The sequence below is a fragment of the Staurois parvus genome, unplaced genomic scaffold, assembly GCF_062004578.1.
Source record: "Staurois parvus isolate SC_StPar_1 unplaced genomic scaffold, SC_StPar_1.0 ptg000445l, whole genome shotgun sequence".
NCBI lineage: Eukaryota > Metazoa > Chordata > Amphibia > Anura > Ranidae > Staurois > Staurois parvus.
The window spans coordinates 5,389,534-5,412,059 of NW_028318241.1; the positions used below are offsets into that span (position 1 = coordinate 5,389,534).

The 22,526-nt window shown below is 42.2% G+C and overlaps 1 protein-coding gene across 2 annotated transcripts in view; it reads right to left on the bottom strand.

Moving 5' to 3' along the window:
* MAP3K1 (mitogen-activated protein kinase kinase kinase 1) overlaps positions 1-22,526 on the bottom strand; it is a 108,039-nt gene that overhangs the window by 80,147 nt on the left and 5,366 nt on the right. Inside the window, exon 1 of one of the 2 annotated variants that reach the window (XM_089688070.1) lies at positions 20,855-21,091. The exons of the other annotated variant lie outside the window; for it this stretch is intronic. The gene's annotated coding sequence lies outside the window, so the exon portion shown is untranslated. Of the gene's footprint in view, positions 1-20,854; positions 21,092-22,526 lie in introns of those variants that run through there. 2 annotated transcript variants of the gene reach the window in all.

The following is a 22,526-nucleotide window of genomic DNA, read 5'->3' on the forward strand; positions in this document are numbered from 1 at the left end:
GGTCAGTTTTTTTTTTTTTTGCTCAACCCGCAGGTTGAACGAAAAAACCTCACTCATCTATGGCCAGCTTAACAAGGATTTGAGCTGCTTTACACAACTCCTGGCAGAAAGTAAAAAAGAACTACTCATTCTGTTGGTTATTGAAGTAGAGTGCCCCGGGGGCCCCAAAGCCTAGATTGCTCTGACATATGACAGCCTCTCTAATCTCTAGGCACTTTAAGAGTATTTCAATAGCATCCTTATCAGTTGATCAGATACATTACACATCAGTGGTTTCATCAAAAGCTAAAATTTTGAACTACTATGCAGAGACCTTCAATAAATCTGAATTCATGAAAGGGTATAGTCATTCTCCTCCAGAAGTCACTAGCAGAAGGAAAGTATACAAAGTTAGGATGGGAGAATCTATTTTTTTGTTCAGCCTGTGACTAAATCTAACTAAACTGTGTGGAAGGAGGATTCTCCACTGCTGGCTGTTGTACGCAGCCAGCTGCAGCACTTGTGGCTGCCTGAATATCCAAAGAGTAATGGCATCCAACTGGAAGCAGCCACTAAGCAGCCAAAAACATTTTCACCTGGCTCAGTCAACTTCCCAAGCCAGGTGGTGCCAACAGGGCCATCCATGGCTTGAAATTCAGAAGGGACCTGCTGAAATTCAAGTTGTGTATTCTAACCTTAGTCTAAGGGTTTATTCACCTTGATTGCATTTCTAGGAACATAAATCTGAATGGGAAAATAAAAAAAACAAAACCCAAAAACCTGGATTTGGGGAAAATTCACTTCAGTATAAACATCTGACTTCACTATGGGAAGTCAGAAACACCTGATTAGGTGCACAGCTTGCATGGACTAATCAACTTTACATAACCTTGAGGTCAGTTTCGGGTCCCAATGCTGAAACTGGGACACAGACCAAATATTCCAAGCATGCACCCACTACTCCCTGCCACAGACAGGCTGATCTATTAACTATTCCACACAGCCGCTAGTACGCATTCAGGTTTCAAAACAGGAAAAACGTTAAAAAAAAGAAAAAAAAAAGGGACACAATGCAATTTTTGTAAATGTTGCAAATCATTATCGAAGTTAAACACTTCAGAAACTCAACCAGGAAAATTATTAATAGAGCTCGATATTAACCTAAAATGTATTTTTAAAGATTGCTAGGATAACTAGCAGCTCCAGACCTGAGTGTGCCCACATGCTGATCAAAATTCAAACAGGTCCAACCAAATTTTGATCAGTCTGTGAGCCCCCCTGCTTGACCCAAGTTGATAGGCTAATCCACTTCTGTCAAAAGGAACATGCTGAAAAATTTTCCATCGATCAGCAGCTGCGGCCAATCAGCTGCAGATCAGTGTATTCCGAAAGTAGAGGGGATGCCGCTATAAAAAAACAACCATTGACCAGGTGGAGGGGTGGGGGGGCTATAGATAAAGCAGACTGCTCCATCCCTCAAACCCACTGGCTGAATGGGAAAAATACCAATCCTGAATAGCAAGTTTAAAAGAATGTACAGCCAAATCCCCTTTTCATTCTGCACTCCTGTGACCCATTTTCAGCTGACGTCGCTCAGCTGGTCCAGGCTGGGGAGAGATCCAGACTTTACAGTCGGGATCTACCCCAGAGTCTGGAGCAGCATCTGGTTCAGCCTCTCAGCAATCCACTGAGAGCCTGAGTCAGCCGCTCCCTCCCCCTCCACAGCCCAATGCTCCAGTGAGAGTGGGGCATAGACAGCAGGGCATAGCAGACAGCAATGAATGACTGTCACCGCTCTCTGCTCAGAGCAGCTGTGAACTCAGTGATCATGTGATCGCTGAGTTCTCACCCTTAGAGCCACTGGGGACCAATGTTGCATCCATGTAGATAAGTAAAAATAAAAAAAAGATCAGAAACAACAAATCCCATACTTCTCTTTTAAGTAAGCATATGTATATTAAAAGAGAACCAGTCAGGACTGAGCTATTAAAAAGGATCTGAGTATATGTTGTTATCTTCCCAGCCAATAAGGCTGGCCGCCTTACCAACAGAGGTGCCTTCACTTGACTGTAGACTGGTAGCTGTTGGGACTATGCCCTGTTAGGTTTCAGAAGCAAAGTGAAACTAGTTTTACCCCCGGTACATATATATGCGGCAGTGCGGTCCGCGTTTTGCACGGGCACGAGAGCCCATTCATTTGAATGGACTTACGTGCCCGTGACACGCAGGGAGTTAGTCCCTGCACTTCTTTTGGAAACGCAGCCCACACGGGAACCTCGGTTCCCAGTACGGTTGCCTTTTCCAGTGCGGGCAGCACGCCATTAGAACTAATAGCACCGGCCCATGGGTCTGCATTTCTCTATGCGGGTGGTGCGGCTGCACGGATTTTCGTGCGGATCCGCAGCGGCACCACCTGCACAGATGTGAACCTAGGGTTAAAGTGGCTCAGAAAGAAGTTTATTCAAACCTACAGCAGGCATATTGTGTTGTCTGCTAAGAACATTTAAAAATAGCTGACAGGTACACTTTAAAACAAAATCAACAAGACATTGCTGGATTGGATAATTCACATGGCTTCCCTGGTTGATACACAAAAGTGCAGGTTAAAGTCTTTTGAAATGCACAGGAAACATGGGAAGGGACAATGGTCTGTGCCTTATACAGCTGCATTTATTGTTCTTGGGGCAATGATTGAGGAGATCTGTTACTCAGCATCCTATCTGCATTTCCTTTGTCTTTCAATAAAACATATAAAGAAAGAAAACAGTAACGGAAATATAATTTAGGAACACACACATCCCAGAACAGGAAGTTTCCTGAGACTTTACTTTTTAAGTAATCTATAAAGATCAATGCAGCTAGAGACATTGTGAAGGCCAAGCAACTGACTTGGTGTAGTCATGCAGTTAGCTGCAGGACTGCCAGATTCAGTATCTAGTCACACCAAGATTTTGTAACTCCATTAACAGATATTGTATCCAGCTACATCAGGAACTCTGTAGCCAGAGATCATCAAACATTAGTAGATGCTCTTCAAATACCAGTTACAAAGCTACTGGCACCTAGCTTTAACTATTTCGCTGCCAGAGCAGTTTTGCTCACGTTTAAGTGTACAATTTATGCCTGAAGATTAGTTAAACCCCCAAACATTTTGTAAAAGCAGATTTGATGAAGCTTTTGGTAGTTACAATTTATGTCACACGATATTAGTGCAGCTATTCGTCAAATGCTTATTTTCAGAAAAACAAATTAAGGTAAAAACAGGAGGTTACGTCAAGTAAAGAGAGAAAGCCTTAAAAATGCACATGCCGGTGAAATGGTGACAATCTTCGGTACGAAAAACTGTCCATGGGCGACACTATAAAAGCCTGTAGAGATCATCAGATTAGAGGTAACTGTAAATCATGGCCTAAGAATTATTGCTCACTCCAGCATGTACAGAGATTTGCCAAATGTGTAGGGCATTTATATTTTTCTAATTAGACACACACACACAAACTTTGACAGCAGCGTAAGCATCAAGTAGATCTCCCATCAGACCTATTTTCTTTGTTAACCACTTTACTACTGCGCTATAGCCGAATGACGGCCACAGCATGGTAGTCCAGTTCAGGGAGGGTGTCATATGATGTCCTGCCAGAACGCATCTCCGGCGCAGTCTGTGATCGTTGTGTCCTTTGGACACAGCTGATCACATGACATGGTAAAGGTCAATCACAGCGGTCTTTTGCCACGTGATCAGCTGTGTCCAATCGCAGCTGACCACTATGTAAATACACTTGCCAGTTATCGGTAATACTTTTGCAGACATCTGCACTGATAATCAGAGCAGTGCCCAACAGTGCTGCCTATGAGTGCTATCAGTCAGTGCTGCCAATCAGTGTCCATCATTGCTGTATCACTGCCTCATCAGCACCCACCAGTGTCGCCTCACCAACGCACATCTGTGAAAAAGAAAAAAATTACCCGTTTGCAAAATTTTATAATACAAAAGAAAACTTTTAAAAATTTTTGCTTTTTTTTTCATTTATAATGCAAAAAAAAAACAACCCAGTGGAGAATAAATACCACCAAAAGAAAGCTTATTTGTCTGAAAACAAATGATAAAAATGTCATATGGGCACAGTGTTGCATGACCGTGCAATTGTCATTCAAAGCACAACAGTGCTGAAAGCTGAATACTGAACTGGGCAGGAAGGGGGTAAAAGTGCACAGTAGGCAAGTGGTTAAAGTCTAAACCCAACATTTCATATTCCTGATATGTGCCTGCTGTACCATGTACTTGTATCCTGTTCTCTTTCTATTGCTTTCTGTGTGTGAAATCTGGTGTTTCTACCAGGTCCTCTGCTTTCCTATTAAAAACGGACCACACTAGGCATGAGAACAGCGTGTTTAGCGTTCTAACTGTGCTGGGAACTCTTTATGATCTCCTCCGATAATCAGACTTTTCCTGACACCTCACCCCTGCACAGCCATTCACTAGGAGGATCAGTGTGCTGTCATTTCTCCTCTCCCAGCTCTTATGCAGTTGAGAACAGAGGATATGTGATCAATTATAGAAAAGAAAAAAAAAAAAAAAAAAAAAGAACACCAAACCAAACATTATTACTCACCTAGGGTGGATGCAGCATCATTCCAATGCTGCTTCTGTCCCCACTGCCTCCAAGACCAAGAACTGAGCGATCACAGTCCACTGATCATTAAGTTCTTGTTCTCCAGTCTGCAGAAAGTTGCTGACTGTCAGTCGCCGGCTCTCTGCTCTGCCCCTCCAGTGCTCACTGAAGCTCTGAGCTGTGGATGGGGCAGGAGCGGCTGGGCTCTAGCTCTCAGCCGCTCACTGAGATGCTGAGCCAGCTGCCGGTCCAGGCTTCTGGGCCAATCTTTCTAGAGCCTGGACAAGCTGATTGACGGCTACTGAAAATGGACCACAGGAGTGCAGAATGAGGTGCACTCCTGTGAAATATAGGAGAAGTAGCCAGAATATCTTTGGCTATACTTTTTCTTTAAGGCCTCATGCACTTTGCTCATTTGCCCAGGTCTTCTGAATGCCTTTGCTCCTGGCAGCCTAAAAAACACACCTAAAGCCATTTTTTGCAGGCATGTTTAGCCACGTCCAGCACTTGAGTGTTCATTCCCATGGAAAGAATAAATTAATATTCTGGCCAATGGAATGAATGAACACCTAAGTATTGCCTAGCATTAAGCCGTGTTTTTTTTCTACCCAAACGCTCCACTCCTGAATACGCAAGCCTTTTTTAAATATGTCTGTAAACACCTGTGAGCATGGACAACTAGGCTAACTTAGAGGGGCTTTAAGAGGCAGAAAAAAAAAATGGCGACTATGCAAGAAGCATAAAGAGGCACTTTACTTGATTTTTTTTTTTTTTAATTAATAAGTCAGCAGCTACTAAATCTTAAGACTTTTAGGAAATAAACATTGTCAATGGCCCATGGAGTCCATCATAGTCTTCATCTGAGCCGATTTTTGATGGGCCTTTGCTCTCCTCTGCCATCTTGAACATGGGAGCCAGCTGTGACTTCCAGAAGTCTCACAGTTGGCTCCCCACTGCACATGCTGTGGGACTGGTCCCAGGAGGCTGCAGAACATGTGATGTGTACCAGAATATGTATTGCTGAATTGGGAGCAGGGATCGGTCACAAAAAAAAAAAAAAAAAAAAAAAAAAAAAAAAAAAAAAAAAAAAAAGGAAAGAAAAAAACCCTGTGCCCCCCCCCCCCCCCAAAAAATGACAAACTTTTTTGGGAAGGGACATGAGTAAGGGAATAAGTGATACTTTCATTTTTAAGTGAAGGTCTGCATTAAAGTACAAGTGTGCCTTAAAATTCAGGATGCAAGCTATATTAAATTTTGTATTTGTATCACCAACAGAACCAACTAATTATTTGCGCGTTCAGAAAATAAGAACTCTATAGAAAATAGTGATGTGCAACATTCTAAAACCTGTGCATGGGTGAAGGCTGCTGGGAGATATGAAGTCAATTAGCGAGGTTTCGGTTGAGTTCCTTGTCGCAGAGTATGAATTCTGACTTTGCCTGGAAAATGGTTCTGCTGCCCTGGCTCCTGACAATGAGAAACATTATTTATATTGTGGTGGGAGTGGCACATCAGCCCATGCTCCAAAAACCTTTAACTATTCCGATGCTGAGGAAACGTCGGCCGTTCAACAGCAGCCAATGCAGACTGAAGTAAACCAGATATTAAAACAAGGCAAAACAATCAGCAGCCATCATTAGCCAATACTGTGCTGTGACATTGTCCATCTGTAGCTTCCTCACTGTGGCTGAACTATATACCCTGCTGTTAGGTCTGCAGCTTAAAACTCCAGAGCCTTCTAAGCTTTCAAGGGGATTTAGCTTTATATATAAGACTTTCCAACCCTCCCCCACAGAACATATATAAAAGGATAACTTTACCTAACATTTCAGTTTTGGCCGTTATTTTCAGAGTCCACTGGCAACATTTCATCACAGGGCCACAAATGGTACTTCTTGGAGGCAGGGCTACCTATTCCTCATTATAGAGAAGCCTCTAGGGGAGATCCCGGTTTTGCTTCTCTCACATCTGTAGGCATTGGAATATACGCAGTTTGCACAATAAGCAAGCCTAGGCATTTGGTCATGTGATCCCAAGGGAAGAATGATCGTTCACTCTGGCTGATCCTGGTTCTTTAGGCACCTTTCACACAGGTGCCCTCTGTTAATCCTAGACCGATCACCTACTGAGTCAGAGAAGTACTAATGTCATATGATGGACTGGGTCCATTTTGGTTAATCTTTCCACCTTGTGATGGAGGAAAAAGAAGACAGACCCAAGCAATCACTACGGGTGGCCAGATGTAAGCAGATGCAGACCCACCTGAATCTGCCAACATCCAGTCAGGTCAGAAGAAGCAGACCTAGATGCAAACTCACCATACAGACCACTGAACCTGAATGAACCCAGATGTGGGCGGATATAGGCAGACACGTCTCCACCTACTTTTGGCTGCCCTTAGGCATACATTGCAGTCCATTTTTGATCCATGTAATAGTAACTGTTGGAAGGCTTGACGGAACACCATGTGAAAGGGGCCCAAGGAGAGGTGGAATGGCCAGATGCTTAAGTCACCATAGGCTTGTACAGTTCTGGGCTCCTCTTCTATGGCAATAAAGTGGGTTTCGCTAGAATTCCTCTAACACGATTCTTCCACAGTAGATTGCTTTCTGAGGGAGGTATAACAACAGCTGGCAGGCGTACAAGATACCGGATACCAATCTTATGATTTTTTTTTTGTTTTGTTTTTACATTTGTAGTTACTGAATGGCAATATTACACTACATTTGGTTTGAGGTTGCCATGCGGCATCACTGATCTCAATAGGCAAGTGAGAGTGAGTGGTGCCAACTGTCAAACTCTGCAGCCTGAGTTAAAATTGCTGTCGCCATGAAGCAAAGACAGGCTGTCATGTTAGAATTCTGGTGGTGGTGTAAACCTCAGCCACCTGTTTTTACTGCCCTCCGGCCACCTGTGTGATAGAGCCCAAAAGGTAAAAACATGTACTTAAAGATGCATATGCAGCTTGTTGGTGGAGTTGCAGTAGATTAAGAATGTAATTGGTTAATTTTATGAACTTTAGCAGACAAATCATAGTCCAACTTTTTGGTTTATTACACCAAATTCTACTGTATGGTAATGGCTTTTTAGAATATAAAAAGTTGCATTTCCGAGAAAAAAAAAATTAGTGGATGTCCATTTTTATTTCTTTTTTCTTACACTTGCTACATACATATTGTCATGAGAACTAGGGTTCAGGAAAAGGATAAATAACTTTTGCCAAAATTCCCTTAAAAAGAACATTAGTCCAGAAAAGCATAATTTGTTTCAGGATAGGAAGTTAGGGAAAGTCTCCCCTATAGAACAACATGAACTGACAGCAGTTTTAATCGCTCCTTTCTTTATTAAAACTAAAATGAATCGTTTGGTCTATATGTTATATTAAGTACAGTGGTATCTATCACCTTCCTGCCTCTAGGCTGAACAATTATGGAGTACATTAGACTACCGCAACTAAAATAGAAGTGCAGTCCCCAGATACAGCTGGTCGGCCCTTCCTCAGTAGGAGTTTTCCTGTACAGGGAATTGTAGGAAGCAGTTATAGAAGCTAAATCAGGTACTTATGATGGAGTAATATACATTGCATGAGAATGGCACTCCCAAAAACACATTGTACAGTAGAGCACAACGCAATGCACTATAACCCACATATTTGTTGTGGTGAATAAAAAAAAGAAAAAAAAAAAAAAAGGGAATTTGCATTTTTCAATCCAATGAATTGCACATTAAAAAAAGGCATGTGCACCAACGCACCACAATAGGACGCTTAAGTGTGAATGGGCCCAAACAACGAAAAACTTGGAGTTCTTTAACTACTTTGCAATTTCATCTGTTCATTTATAAACGCCACCCTGCTTCTTAAAATCCATTACAAACTACATATTATAACAAAGCCATCAAACGGCGTCTGTGTATGAAGGTGTCATTAAATTATTAACTGGAAGGCACCAAACACACAGTGTGCTCAGAATACTCAATACCAACTAAAAGTGGACTTGTCATGAAAATGCAAGGTACACGGCCCCAAGTCACCAAAAAGATTGAATACATTTTTAAACCCCAACTTCACAACAGAAGAACACCTAGGAAAAAAGTCCTCAAAAAAGGACAATAATGTAAGCAACAGAATGAAGAACCATGGCATGTATAAGCTTCATTCCCTAATGAAAATGGCAATCAGCCCAAGAGAGGACTGCAATCATAACTATTTTCACAAGATGTGACTCATATTCAGCCAGTCAAATCTGCAGAGCAATATGTTTTTCAAATGGCTAAAAGTCTGTACAATCTAATGAGCACTGTTCCCATGGGAAGTCATTTGAGATCGTATTTACACAAGTACGTGCAACATAGCCTGAAAGAGCATAACTGATGATATTAATCCACTCATTACAGCAAGCTTAGACAACCTCTGGCTGTGAGTGGTTGCAGCATACACTGGACTTGTAGTTCCACTTCAGAAGGAAACCAGGGGTGGTTGCTGGTAATCTCTGGAGACTGGCAGTGAATCACAAGGTTACATCTCTACAGCATGCTGGCAGGGGACTGACTTTTCTACTAAAAGTGTACCATAAGACCTTGAACACATTTTGTTTTAATACACCTGGAATGTATATTTCTGATTTAGGGCTCATGATGTCCCAGCCCAATCTCTCCACCATGTCCAATCAGAGAATGCTTTGCATGCATTCAGAAAAGGCAAAGCATTTTCTAATTGGCACCCGTGCCGAGCAGCCGTCCTCCTGTGTTCACAATGCAGAAGAGCCCCTCAGCATGGGGCCCGAAAGCAAGTGGAAATCCTTGGAGTAATGGTGTCTACTTCAGTGATTCCCAGCTTCCAAGGGTATGTACATAGTTACATTGGTCCATAAGCAGACCAATGTAACCATGTATAAAATATTTTGTAAATTGCTGTGCAAACTGTTGGTGCTATATAAATTCTGTATAATAATAATAAACATGGCTGCTATTATTCTTTAAGTTCCAGTAACATAGCGGAGTTGTGCTGTAGTAGTTAGCATAACAAACCGAAGTGCTGAAAAAAATTTTTTTTTCCCTTCTTCAAATTGTAATGCAATAGAATGGTGTACAAGGCAAATCGCCTGGTCTTTGCATTATGACTGTGCTGCCTAATGTGAATGGTGTGAAAGGTCCCGAAGTTAAAAACAAGTGCTTTGTATGAAGACATTTTAATATCACCCTGTTCAATAGGCATATATCACCCAGGATTAACTACTCCAAATTATGATCATGAACCAACTAAATCAGACTTCATCAGCAGGCATACACACTACAATGGACCCTACATCCGTTATGTCTGCCGGTTTATTGCCACGTACTACAGAAAACCTAGCAATTCCTGGAAAATGTCAAAGCCACTTACACGCACTAATTGCAGCTATGAATGAAACTTCTCCAAACCCGGAAAACTAAAGTATGACATTTCTAACAAGAATTATTTTCAAACAGCCATTGCTGTCTGCTTAACCAGTCCTTAAATATACAAGCCCCCCGATCCGCTATAAAGCGATTTCAAGACTAAACAAGGTGGTTGAACCATAAAAGGATACCCAAAGCAGGAGAAATATGAAGGCTGCCAATGTTAATGACCCTCTGGCTATGATACTTTGAATTACATAAAAAAAAAAATAAAAAGCAGCACCCCCTATGCTGTCTGTAGACTAGTCTTCGATTAGCAATTCAGAATTTTGCAGATGGTAAATGGCAGCCCAAGTATTTCTTTCACACATCACACATACAAGTTTTAGTCCCAACTTTGCAAAGATTACTGAACATCTAAAAGGCTGACCTGCTCGTCATCCTCAATGACCATCAGAGAGCATGTGGCCCAATGACCTCCAAAATGAGCTTTAATTTGATGCTTGCTTTCCAAAAAGAGATCAGAGACAACAAACAGGGATGTCCAAGCAGCACATGTTCCAGGATGACACTTAACGACTGTTGGCTTGTGTGTGAGGTGTAAGCCAAACCGCAATCATCGTCTTTCTTGCGTAAAGCTGATCTCCAGCCAAACTGCTAGATACACAACTTACTGTATGTGGTCAGTTTTAGCAGCAAAAGGATTTGTGTGGCATTTCTGTTTACCCAGTAGAAGGCTGACGCTTGTAAAAGTGTGTAACGCGTTTATCTGCATCAAGTGTTTAGGTGTTAATTTCATTGGCCAGAATAATGAATTTATTCTGGCCATTGAAATGAATTAACTCACCTAGAGTGAACACATGTTTAGAAGCGTCAAGCATTCTTCTGGCAAAACCCTGCCGCTCCTGGACGCATTGGTGGTTTGTTTCCTGCCTCTAAGGGCTCGTTCACACTTGGCTGTTTTACCAACGCTTGCCAAACACCCCTATAGCGTTTGACAAGCATTGGTCCGGCGTTTGCGGAGCATTTAACGCTCCGCAAATGCTGCATGCGTGGTTTAGCGGCGGTTGCCGAGCGTTAATAATACCCCACAAACGCCTATAATGCAGTTTGAGTGGTGTTACCGCCCCACAAGCGCCGGGCATTTGCAGAGCGGCACCATAGACGAGAATAGGAGGCTTCAACGCCTCCTGACTCGACCAGAGGCATCCGTTTTGCCGTGACACAAATGCTCCCATTAGAACAGCATGTGCTGTAATGTGCAGAATTGGCAGAGGTGTTTGGGAAGCGGTAAAAACACTTCCCAAATGCCTCTCTGCCGCCTGCACACAACGCTAGTGTGAACGTAGCCTTAAAGTTTGTGGTTACATGGACACAGACTAACACGCAGGGGACACACACACACACACACACACACACACACACACACACACACACACTAGCAGCAGCTGTAAAAATGTCCATTGTGCACAAGGCCATAGACCTTGCACATAGACTTTTACATTGTTTATGCACAGGTTGCCACAATATAGATTTACTCTGCAATAATAACATACTAAAACAACAAACATAGGGGAAATGCCATTGTAGTACCAGTGTAATAATTTTATCATCATACCTAAATGCAAATTTGTAGAGGGATGACAGCAAAACAGCATGCCCATAGCTGGTTAAAGCAAGCCTGATTTCCTTAAGACAGAGTGACCCACACTATTTGCGGTTCAGCTCTTGGCTCATCCACTCATCCTATTAATGGCTCAAACGTTATTTCTGTCTGGGTTTATTTCAGAGGATTAGGAAGAGCTCCGATGCTCAAGTTTCCTTGACTACTTTAAAGAAAGGGAAGCTGAAAAAATAAAAAATGGACAAAGGTCGAGCTCTGCTTTGATTTCCTGTGTTTGTATCAGTTTCAGCCTTCTTGTCATTAAACTCCTGCCGCAGAGACATATGTTTAAAGAATCACATTGCCTCCCGCTCCGCCCCATCTCCAGTACCAGGACAGCGAGAAGGCACAGTCAGCATGTAGCTAGGTCTGTGGGAACTGCCGGCACGTAAAGCTGTCAGCAGCTACATGGCCTGTATCCGTTTCAACAGATGGAGCTTTATTAGAACATACAAAAAAACAAAAAGACCACCGCAAACCTGTTTATAGCCTGACAAGACTGAATGAAAACCCTGAACTAAGAGGAACTGCTGGAGGACATATCGGTTTTATAAATACCAACTTCGCCAAACACTGAACTTAATTTATATTGCAAAGCGCTGAGCAAACGGTTGGTGCTATATAAATCCTGTATAAAAATAATAATAAATGCCAAAGTACTGATGTGTGCTTCTGGAAAAAGATTAGGAACATAATGAATAGGAAAGTAGGGTTTATAGGGAACAATGTACACTGTAAAATCTACAGGTATCCCGAAATGTTACTCTTCAAGTCTATGGTAAAGCAGAATTCCATGCAAATCCTTTGAACAATTATTTATTCCATTAGGGCTACTTTCACACTGTGGTGCATTTTTTTTAAAGGACATGTGACTCTAAGGGTTCTTTCACACGGGCAATCTGTTTTTTTCATCAGTTCAGTCACGTTTTTTCAAAGAAAAAACAAAAAACGGATCAGTTCACAGCCGTTTTTCAGCAGTGTACATCCATTTTTTTTTACATCCTTTACGAATGCAAAAACAGACCGTATGTCCGTTTACATTCGTTTTTCATTTGTTTAGTTTTTCTTCTGTTCAAAAAAAAAAAAAAAGGATGCAAACGGATGCAGACATTAATGGATGTAGACAGATTATCATCCGCTTACCTACATCTGCCAGTCCACAGAAATATATGGGTGTCCATTTTTCATCTGGAAACGGACTGATGAAAAACAGACATACGGAACATCCGTGTAAAAAGGACCCCAAAACTCTAACGCAGGTGCGTTTTTGATGTGTTCCATTGATTTCAATGGAGAGGTGCGGTTTTTTTTACCGCATCAAACATGCAGCAAGCAGGACTTTGAAAAACGCACCGGACCTACAACTGATCAGTGTGAAGAGTTCCATAGGAATACATGGTCACGTTTTTCTTCCCCTTTTTTAAACGCAAAAGTAAAAAAAAAAAAAAAAAACGATCAGTGCGAAAGTAGCCTAAAAACGGGAAAAAATCATTAAGATTAAGAAAAAGGAGGTGGCAAAGCGAACTCCCACCACAGGCACGCCAGGGACGCAACCTGTATGCTAAAACAGATCAATTTAGTGTGCGGCTAGTGTGAACCGGGCCGTAAAGCTAGTACTAAAGCACTGTCATTCTTCCCTATATCACACTGCTAGAGATCACTGTATCACAGATCAATCAATGACGGACCAAAAAGATGCATAAGTCACTCATCTGTGCCCGTTTACATCTTCCTCCCTGCTTCTTACATGAGCTTACAAGCCAGGAGCTCACTCCTTAAACATAAGTCACATGATCACAGTACTCCAGAGTACAAGAATGTATGATCCACTTACATTGATGAAAATTGTCCAACACAAGGATAAAGGCAACCTGAGAGGACAACACTAAGGCTAGGCTCACATATGTGCAAGTGGTGCTGCTGCGGATCCGCACAAAAATCCATGCAGCCGCACCACCCACACAGAAGAATATGGACCCATTGGCGGGTGCCATTAATTCTAATGGCACACTGCCCGCACTGGAAATTGCAACCGCGTTGGGAAACGAGGTTCCCATGCGGGCTGCGTTTTGAGAAGAAGTGGAGGGACTTCTTCCCTGCATGTCCCAGGGCACAGGAGTCCATTCAAATAAATGGGCTCTCGTGCCAGCGCAAAACGCGGCTCACAGGAATGCGGATATGTGAACCAGGGGTAAGAAGACACACCTTTCCCTCAGGAGCCGCTGTAGCAACTTTCCTAGGCAAAGGAGCAGAGGCATGCCTACTTCGTGTTTTCACCCCAGGCTGTCAGCGCATACAGTGTCCTAACACTGGCAGTCCTATTTCTAGGAGAGCACACAATAGGATGGCTCCATAGGTCTAACCCTGAAACCAGAAAAGTAAGGTCAGCGATGAGGGGAAAGGGAAGGTTTAATACATGAAGAAAAGGCATACAAAGTAAGGGCCTGTTCACACAACTGCATGCCAAAATCATCAGGCTGGCGTCCATTCTGTGATGGAGGCGAGGAGTGGTGTACTAGAGCAAGGCATGGTTTACCTTTTATTTTTTCCAAACTTAAAAAAAATGTATTCATGTCTATCTACTGCAAGGGAGGTGCAGTTTGGTGACCAACATTGACATAAGAGGAGCTCTAGTGAAAAATGCACCAGCTTTGTGGTGTAAACAGTGAATACACAAAACAATTGTCTATGTGCCTTTGCAATGACTGGTGTTGATCCGATGCTGAAAAACGCTAGGCACTGCAAATGACAGCATGAATGGGCCCCGAAGTGTTTTAATCAGCAACTGAAATCGCTTATAAAAAAAAAAAAAAAATTGAGGCTTTAATACCATTTTTGTTCCTAAACTTTGTGTATGTCATCTAACAAACTGAAGCACATACATGACAGCCTAAACATTGTGAGTTCATTTCGATTCTATTATAATGAAAGATGCAGTCAGCCTAATATACTTCTAGCATTGGAAGCGTTTTGAAAGCTTTAGTTGCCTAAACACTTTAGATGGCAGGGCAGTGCAGAACGTCTCCTCCTGAGATCTGGGATCCTCAACGTTCCCTGGATTGAGCCACAAGGCTAGCCTTGCCTAGGAGCCATGGTCAGAAGCTGGGGTATGAGGCAAGCAAGTTGTGTGATTTTTGTTTGCGTTTTAAGCATTTTATGTCATCCGATTTTGATGTTGCAACCACACACATGTTGCTAACTGGTTAGAAACCACCAAAAGGTAATCCACAGATAAGTGGATTGCCAAAGTGAAGACTCGATCTGCGCACCATGTAACATGCACTTGATGTGTCCTTCCTCTTAGCTCCAGAGATGTGTCATACGACGTATGCTGGAACACTAGTAAACGCATGTACTGCAAGGCCAGCTTTATTTTGTGCCAAGACAAAGCAATGGGCAGGCAAAGTAAAAGTCATCTACAATTCAAGCTTCTGCTAGCAGTGCTCTTCCTCCTACTTTATCTTATAGCCGCCGTTATGATTTGCTATGCAATTAAGCTGGCCATAGATGGACTGCTGAACCAGTCAAATTTCAATCCATCTATGGCCGTTCCCACTCAAAAAGAAATCAAACTAACAGTTAACTTATATACACACACTGCTCAAAAAAAATTAAAGGAGCACTTTTTAATCAGAGTACAATATCCCAGGAGTTTAATTGACTTGATGCTGATCTGGTCAGTTAAGTAGCAGAGGGGATCAATAATCAGTTTCAGCTGCTTTGGTGTTCATGAAATTAACAACAGGTGAACTCTATGGGCAACAATGAGACAACCCCCAAAACAGGAATGGTTTTACAGGTGGAGCCCACTGACATTTTTTTCCCTACTCATCTTTTCTGGCTGTATTTCAATAGTTTTGCATTTGGCTAGTGTCAGTGTCACTACTGGTATTATGAGGCGATACCTGGATCCTAGAGAGGTTGCACAGGCAGTTCGGCTCCTCCAGGATGGCACATCAATACGTACCATTGTCAGATGGTTTGCCGTGTCTCCCAGCACAGTCTCAAAAGCATGGAGGAGATCCCAGGAGACAGGCAGTTACTTGAGGAGAGCCATAGAAGGCCCTTAACCCATCAGCAGGACAGGTATCTACTCCTTTATGCAAGGAGCAACAGGATAAGCACTGCCAGAGCCCGACAAAATGACCCCCAGCAGGCCACTGGTGTGAATGTTTCCGACCAAACAATCAGAAACAGACTTCATGAGGGTGGCCTGAGTGCCCGAAGTCCTCTAGTAGGCCCTGTGCTCACTGCCTGGCACCACAGAGCTCAATTGGCATTTGCCACTGAACACCAGAATTGGCAGGACCACCACTGGCACCCGGATGAGAGCAGGTTCACCCTGAGCACACGTGAAAGGGACTAGAGAAGCCATGGAGAATGCTATGCTGCCTGTAACGTCGTTCAGCATAACGGTTTTGATAGTGGGTCAGTGATGGTCTGAGGAGGCATATCCATGGAGGGACGCACATACCTCTACAGGCTAGACAATCATGTTTCGGTCCATCCTACACCGCCAGGTTGCACCTCAGACTGTCCAGGAGCTCAGTCATGGCCTGTTCCAGATCTGGGAGGAAATACCCCAGGACACCATCTATCATCTCATTAGGAGCATGTCCCGACGTTGTCAGGCATGCATACAAGCATGTGGGGGCCATACAAACTACCGAGTACCATTTTGAGTGGCTGCTATGAAATTCCAGCAAAATGGACTAACCTGCTGCATCATTTTTTCCAGGGTAGATAAAAAAAGGATTTTTTTAAATTTAAATCTGATTTTTTTTAATCAAAATTTATTTTAATAAAATGCATTTTAGTAAACATCTATCTAAAGATAGTTTTCTAGTTAAGATACGTTAATTTAGTTTATGTAGCATGAAATGGAGCTTAGTTATGTAGCATGAGGCTGTGTATTCTGCAATATTTACATTTTTGGTAAACTCATTCAATGAATCCAAGCTCTGCAAGCTGAGATAACATGCACTGCGTTGATGCATTCACACAATTTCACAGTAACCATGAGCAAAAAAAAAATAAAATAAAATATGAAATAAAAGAATTTGAGTAGTTCTCCAGCTATGTGTGATTAACCTAAAATCGGTTCTGATATCGCTGTTTTACTAACCTGACAGCTTATTATTCTAAAAAGGAAACCTTCATTTGGTTTGCAAATATTAAAGATCCTAACTACTAGCAAGAGTGAGTTGGAGTCCTTACGTTTAAAGAGCACCTGTCATTTTAGATCCATCATGGCAGCGCCTGTTAGCGGGCATCCACTCCCCTGCTGCCGCCACATCCCTCACCTTGTTGTGTCACTGCCGCATCACCAGCCGTCCCATTAAAGTGAATGGGACTGTCCGTGAGTCAACAGCAGATCAGAGGAGCCACTGCAGGACAGAGAGGACAGTTGCCCTTTCAAAAACAATTATGATTTAAATCGAGCCTTTTCACTAGTGATTTAAATCAAATCCCCCCTGATTTTTTCACTTTGATTTTCGGGGGGTCTTTGAATTCAGTCCTCTGTAGGTTGATCATTTCCATCAATCTATGGGGCATCCTTACATTCCTAACACATTACCCAGTCCATATCAGTATAGATATCCAGCATGACATTTTTCCCCATTGAGATCTGAAGAGATTAAAGGATAATGTTGGAGTGCCATTAATAAACTAAGGAACCAGTTCCAACCTGTAGACTAAACCAGCTCATTACTTCTGCAGAAATTAAAGCCAAGCTGTAATTAAGAGAGCTATTTTCAATGCAGAACAAAAGAAAGTCTCATTGTCCCCATAAAGTAAAATCACCCACAGTAATAAAAGCAGGAAACCTGAAACGCAGTAAACGCACCACCTCTGAAAAGCTAAAGAAATAAAAACAACCCACTAGACCCCAACCAAGCCAGGCAAAGTATAGCACGTGGATGATCCCAGATCGAAACATGGGAGAAGGCCTGCAGGAGTGTCAGTGGCTAAAGGAATGCCATAAACTCTACAACTGTCATAGGAGGCAACTGGCTCATTTTACTGCACAAAAACCACCAAGGCTGTTCAAAAACACCATATGCTGCATCTTAAAAGGCACACTTGTAAAATACTTAACACATGGGAACAAAAAAGTAAAAAAAAAAAAAAAAAGGAAGAAAAGGTTGGCTTGCAAAAAATCCTTTAAAATTGGACACACACGATTAGTTTTTGTTTTGTTTTTTTACAAAAAAAACCAGCAGAATGTCATTGCAATAAAGAGTGCTTGTGGCAAAATACATGCAGAAGTGACTGCATGGATCCGAATACAGACTGAGGGGTAGATTTACTAAAACTGGAACATTCAGAATCCAGTACCGCTGTGCATGGTAGCCAATGGGCTTCTAACTTCAGCTTGTTAGAGTAAGTTTTGACAATAAAACCTTGATGCCGATTGGTTTCTGTGCAGAGCTGCACCAGATTTTGCACTTTGTTTTAGCAAGTCAACCCGTGTCTGGATCCATGCACTCGCTTCACACGCATGTCAAATTTTGGCATGAGGCTGTGTCTGCATTCACTTCTATAGGCTGCCGGCATACAATTCTAAGGCAGATGCAGCATACGGCAGCTCAGCATGCAGGACAGGTGCCTGCTCACGTGTGAATGAGCCCTGTATAGAAAAAGACTGCAGATAATTCAAAAGATGGAGAAGGAAAGACCATAGTTAAAGCTCATCTATGGTCAATATGTAAAAATCATAATTTCCACATTGTAGTTCAATTATTTCTCTCCTACTCCTATTACTCTGAATGATCTTGAAGTTTGTAAACTTGCTTTGTGAAAATCCCCACATATTTGCTTCCTTGAATTCCATGACACATTCACGGTCCTGTGAGTGGGCGCTGCTGTGTTACACAATTCACAGAGCCTGCCTATTCAACTACAGAGGTGCTGAGAGGAGGAGCTACAAGAGGCATATGCGACCTGCGTATGGGGTGTCATTAACTGACCCCTGCAGCACATTGCAAGGGCATTGCGAGCAGAATGCGGTGCAGGAAGACGCATGGGTACGTGGCTCTACCGCACCGCATTCCAGTGTGAATGAGCACTAAAGAAAATCTTTCAAGTGAGAATGGAGTTGAATTCTCAAAAATTAGTATCGCCTGAACATCTATTACAATGCTGATGTCATAAAATGAAAGTGTGTCCTGTGACTATAGATCTACTTTATATGCCACTGTACATGGCCGACATACTGATGCTTAGAAGCATTGGTGCACAGCCATTTACTGGTATAGCAGGCTGTATGCACCACTTGCGGCTCCCTGAGCACTGGGAAATTACGCTAGTAATATATGATGCCTACAAAAAGCCCCATACACATGAACCCTAACAAAAAGGATGATACCAATATGATGTTTTGACTGCAAAATAACATTTTTTACAAAATAGAAAAGAATTAGATTCCACGTACACGGGACACTTCTGAACAATGGAAACTGCTGGAAAATGTAGTTTAAAAAAGTGTCTGTTTAACCACGTTTGCATACCGCGTTTAGAAGCGTTTTTTAAAGATAACCTCATGAGACATTCCAAAATGCCCAGAATGCACTGAAAAATAGTAAAAAAATTTTACTATTTCAGACATCTTGAGAGAAAGAGATAAGCAGAGAGAGCAGCATTTGTTGAGATTAGCTGTCTTTTTTCTTTTGTGGTGTTTGGATGTGTTCCAGCTCATTTCTGTGCAGAAATTATTGCAGCATTGTAACATTTTCTTTCATGCGAAACCTCAAAGTATGGTGTACCAGGTCCATTTGAGTACCGGGAAAATGCTTTGCATGCATTTTTCATGATGAAAAAAAGAATCTGAACAGCATCTGGAAATGGAAGAGTTAAAAACATTTTCCAAAACGCAAACGCTTATAAAATCTACTCCTGAACGCAAGTTTGGTGCGTTAAAAAAAAAAGTCTGTAAACTCAACTGCCTGTAAACGACTATTAGCGATGTGTACATGGGCACATAGGAAAACATTAGGGAGAGTTCAGGAGCTGCTGAAAATAAAAAAAACGCAGAAAAGCTCCTAAAGGTGAGTTTATCAGCTACAGTGTACATGGAGCCTTAGCTGGGAAAAAAAAGTATAAGGAAAGATATGCATAGTGTGCTCATGAATAAAGAGTGGGAACAGATCTCAATAGAAAGTAAAGATCAAGCCTAAGATTACAGACAGAAGAAATATGGCAAAAAGATTGCGATACTTTTACTGGTTGCTGAAGAAAAACCTTTTAAGGATGTGTGCAACAGATTTGATACAAAGATTTTAAAATGTATGTAATAAACTAGGTTTTGCACGTGGGTTAGATACATGGGTAGTGCAGCCCATCATTTCCACAACAATGTAACATGGTGCCCACAATAAGACTTGTATTCAGTGTTTATAAACATTTATCATTTCTGTTACAATTAAATTATCAAAATCAAATGAATTACATATCCTTTGACTTATCTGTGCTTAAATCAGCAGAGGAGAAAACTTGCCCAAAATTCCCCAAACCATCCTACTGATAGTTCATCCTACCAATATCTGCTGGTATCCCAATTCATCCTATTTAATCACAATAAAAAGTCTGATTGTCATGGTGGTATTGGAACGGATTGAATCTTGCAATGATCTGCAAATCAATATAAAAGCCAGTAGGATTATACTCACACAGGTTTCCCAATTGAACACAAAAACCACTCCAACACAGCCATGCAATCTGACTCCAGCTATTGTGGAACAACTCCCAACACACAATTAAAAGGGCACCCAACTGCCCCAGAGCCTTGTTAAGGTCAAGCTATCACAACATAAAAACACATAAAATGCAAAATAGGATATAAATAAAAGTGACTAAAATCACACATGTACAAAACCTTAAACAAAAGTCAGCATTATTGCACATACTGCAGAAGTAGCGTCCATTATGTAGCCAGTATGAACAGAATATGGCATTTCATTACTGCTAACCATTGGAGAGTGTTTATAAACTGCCGTCTTCATTAACATTCATCCAGGTTGAAATCTCAGCTCACAGAATCTCAGGGCTGGTTATGGCCAACACAAACAGGTTTTACTTAGCAAACACTGATAAAAGGAGACCTATTGTTATCTTGTAGCCTCTATAATCTGTTTTCTAAAAAGGCAATTAAACCTTACACACCCACATGGCAGCAAGAGTTAATCTTTGCAAGCAACAGATTACAGGATAAGCGACTTACCTGTACGCATGTAATTCCACTTACAGAGGAGCCTTCACAAAGCAAAACGGGTCCCATCAAAACCACCGAGCAGGACCCCCTTCCCAGAACAGGCAGCAGGTAAACGTGTTAGGAGAGCGAGCGACAGACAGAACAAGCATTGTGTAGTCCAATGAAGCAGCAAAGAGGCAAGGCAGGCAGCTGACAGGAAGAGGGCTTCTATGACCCCAATGTTTGCATATAAGCAGAAAAAAAAGAAGCCTTATCTGGATTAACTCCTCCTATACCAGTTGTCTGCAGCCACAAAATCAAACTTCAGCTCATCAAAATGTGCACAAAAGGCAAGGAAGAGAAACTCAGACAAAAGGAACACCCATGGGCTTTGTAACCCAATGCTTCAGCCCAGAGATGGGAGTTTCTATACAGTTACAGCAGAGTTTGAACAGCAGCTTATTACAATACTGAAATGTGAAATGCCAGCAGTACATCTGTGCCCAGTCCCCCGCAGCATCTGTCCTCCCATCTCTGGGACCAACAATCATTTGCATAATTAATGAACACACAATATCTCCAGCACAGCCTGTGGCATTGACGTCAGGAACAATATACAAACTTACAACATAGAACTGCCTCCACTGAACACTAGAAGAGTATTGTAGTGTCAGCCATTGTTTCATGCCAAAGTCCTCCAGTTTAATTCCTTCTTAAGGAATTATGCAGTTCTATAAATATATAGCCTAGGAATAGAATGGATCTAAAGCATCCCAAAAGCTGGATCTTTAACTTAAAAGCATTATCTAAACCCAAGAACAAAAATGTATTATAATGCAGCTTACCTGTCCTTAGATGTGGTGGCTGCATTACTTTTCACACTTGTTCTCTCCTTTATTTTAATGCAGACCTTCATCCTAAGGCTACATTCACACTAGCCTTGTTAGCAAGCGGCAGACAGGCATTCGGGAAGCATTTTTACCATTTCCCAAATGCCTGGAAAATTCTGCACATTGCAGCACATAATGCTGTTCAAACGGGAGCGTTAGCGTTGCGGCAAAACGGACGCCTCTGGTCGAGTCAGAAGGAGTTGAAGCCTCCTATTCAAGTCTATGGTGCCACTCCGCAAACGCCCAGCCGGCGTTTGCGATGCGGTTTCGACGTGGCTGCGGGGTGTTTGCGGAGCGTTAACACCATTCAAACTTCATTATAGGCTTTGTGGGGCATTTTTAACGCTCGGCAAACGCCTAGCAACTACCACTGAAACGCGCATGCGGCGTTTGCGGAGCGTTAAAAACGCTCTGCAAATGCCAGACCAACGCTTGTCAAATGATATAGGGGGTTTGGCAAGAGTTGGAAAAACAGTCAAGTGTGAACGAGCCCTAAGAGTCAGGTTGTGCTGCCCTACAACCCCCCCCCCCCCCCCAACAAATGAACTTTTTTTTTTTTTTAACAAGGTGATGATTTGTGGTGGAAGCAGCAGTTCCACATTTCTTGCCTCTCCCCACATCCTTTACATGCACAGATACGCCAAAGGGCTCAAGTCCCAAAAGAGAGAGACCCCAACTGTGCATGCTCCAGTTTCCCCTCCCATCTGTGCATGCTCGGGTTTCCTCTGCACACACAAAGACTGCCACCAGGGAAGTGCCAAACCCTCCCTGACTTTCTGCATGAGCAGAAAATCACCTGTATGCGTGCAGAT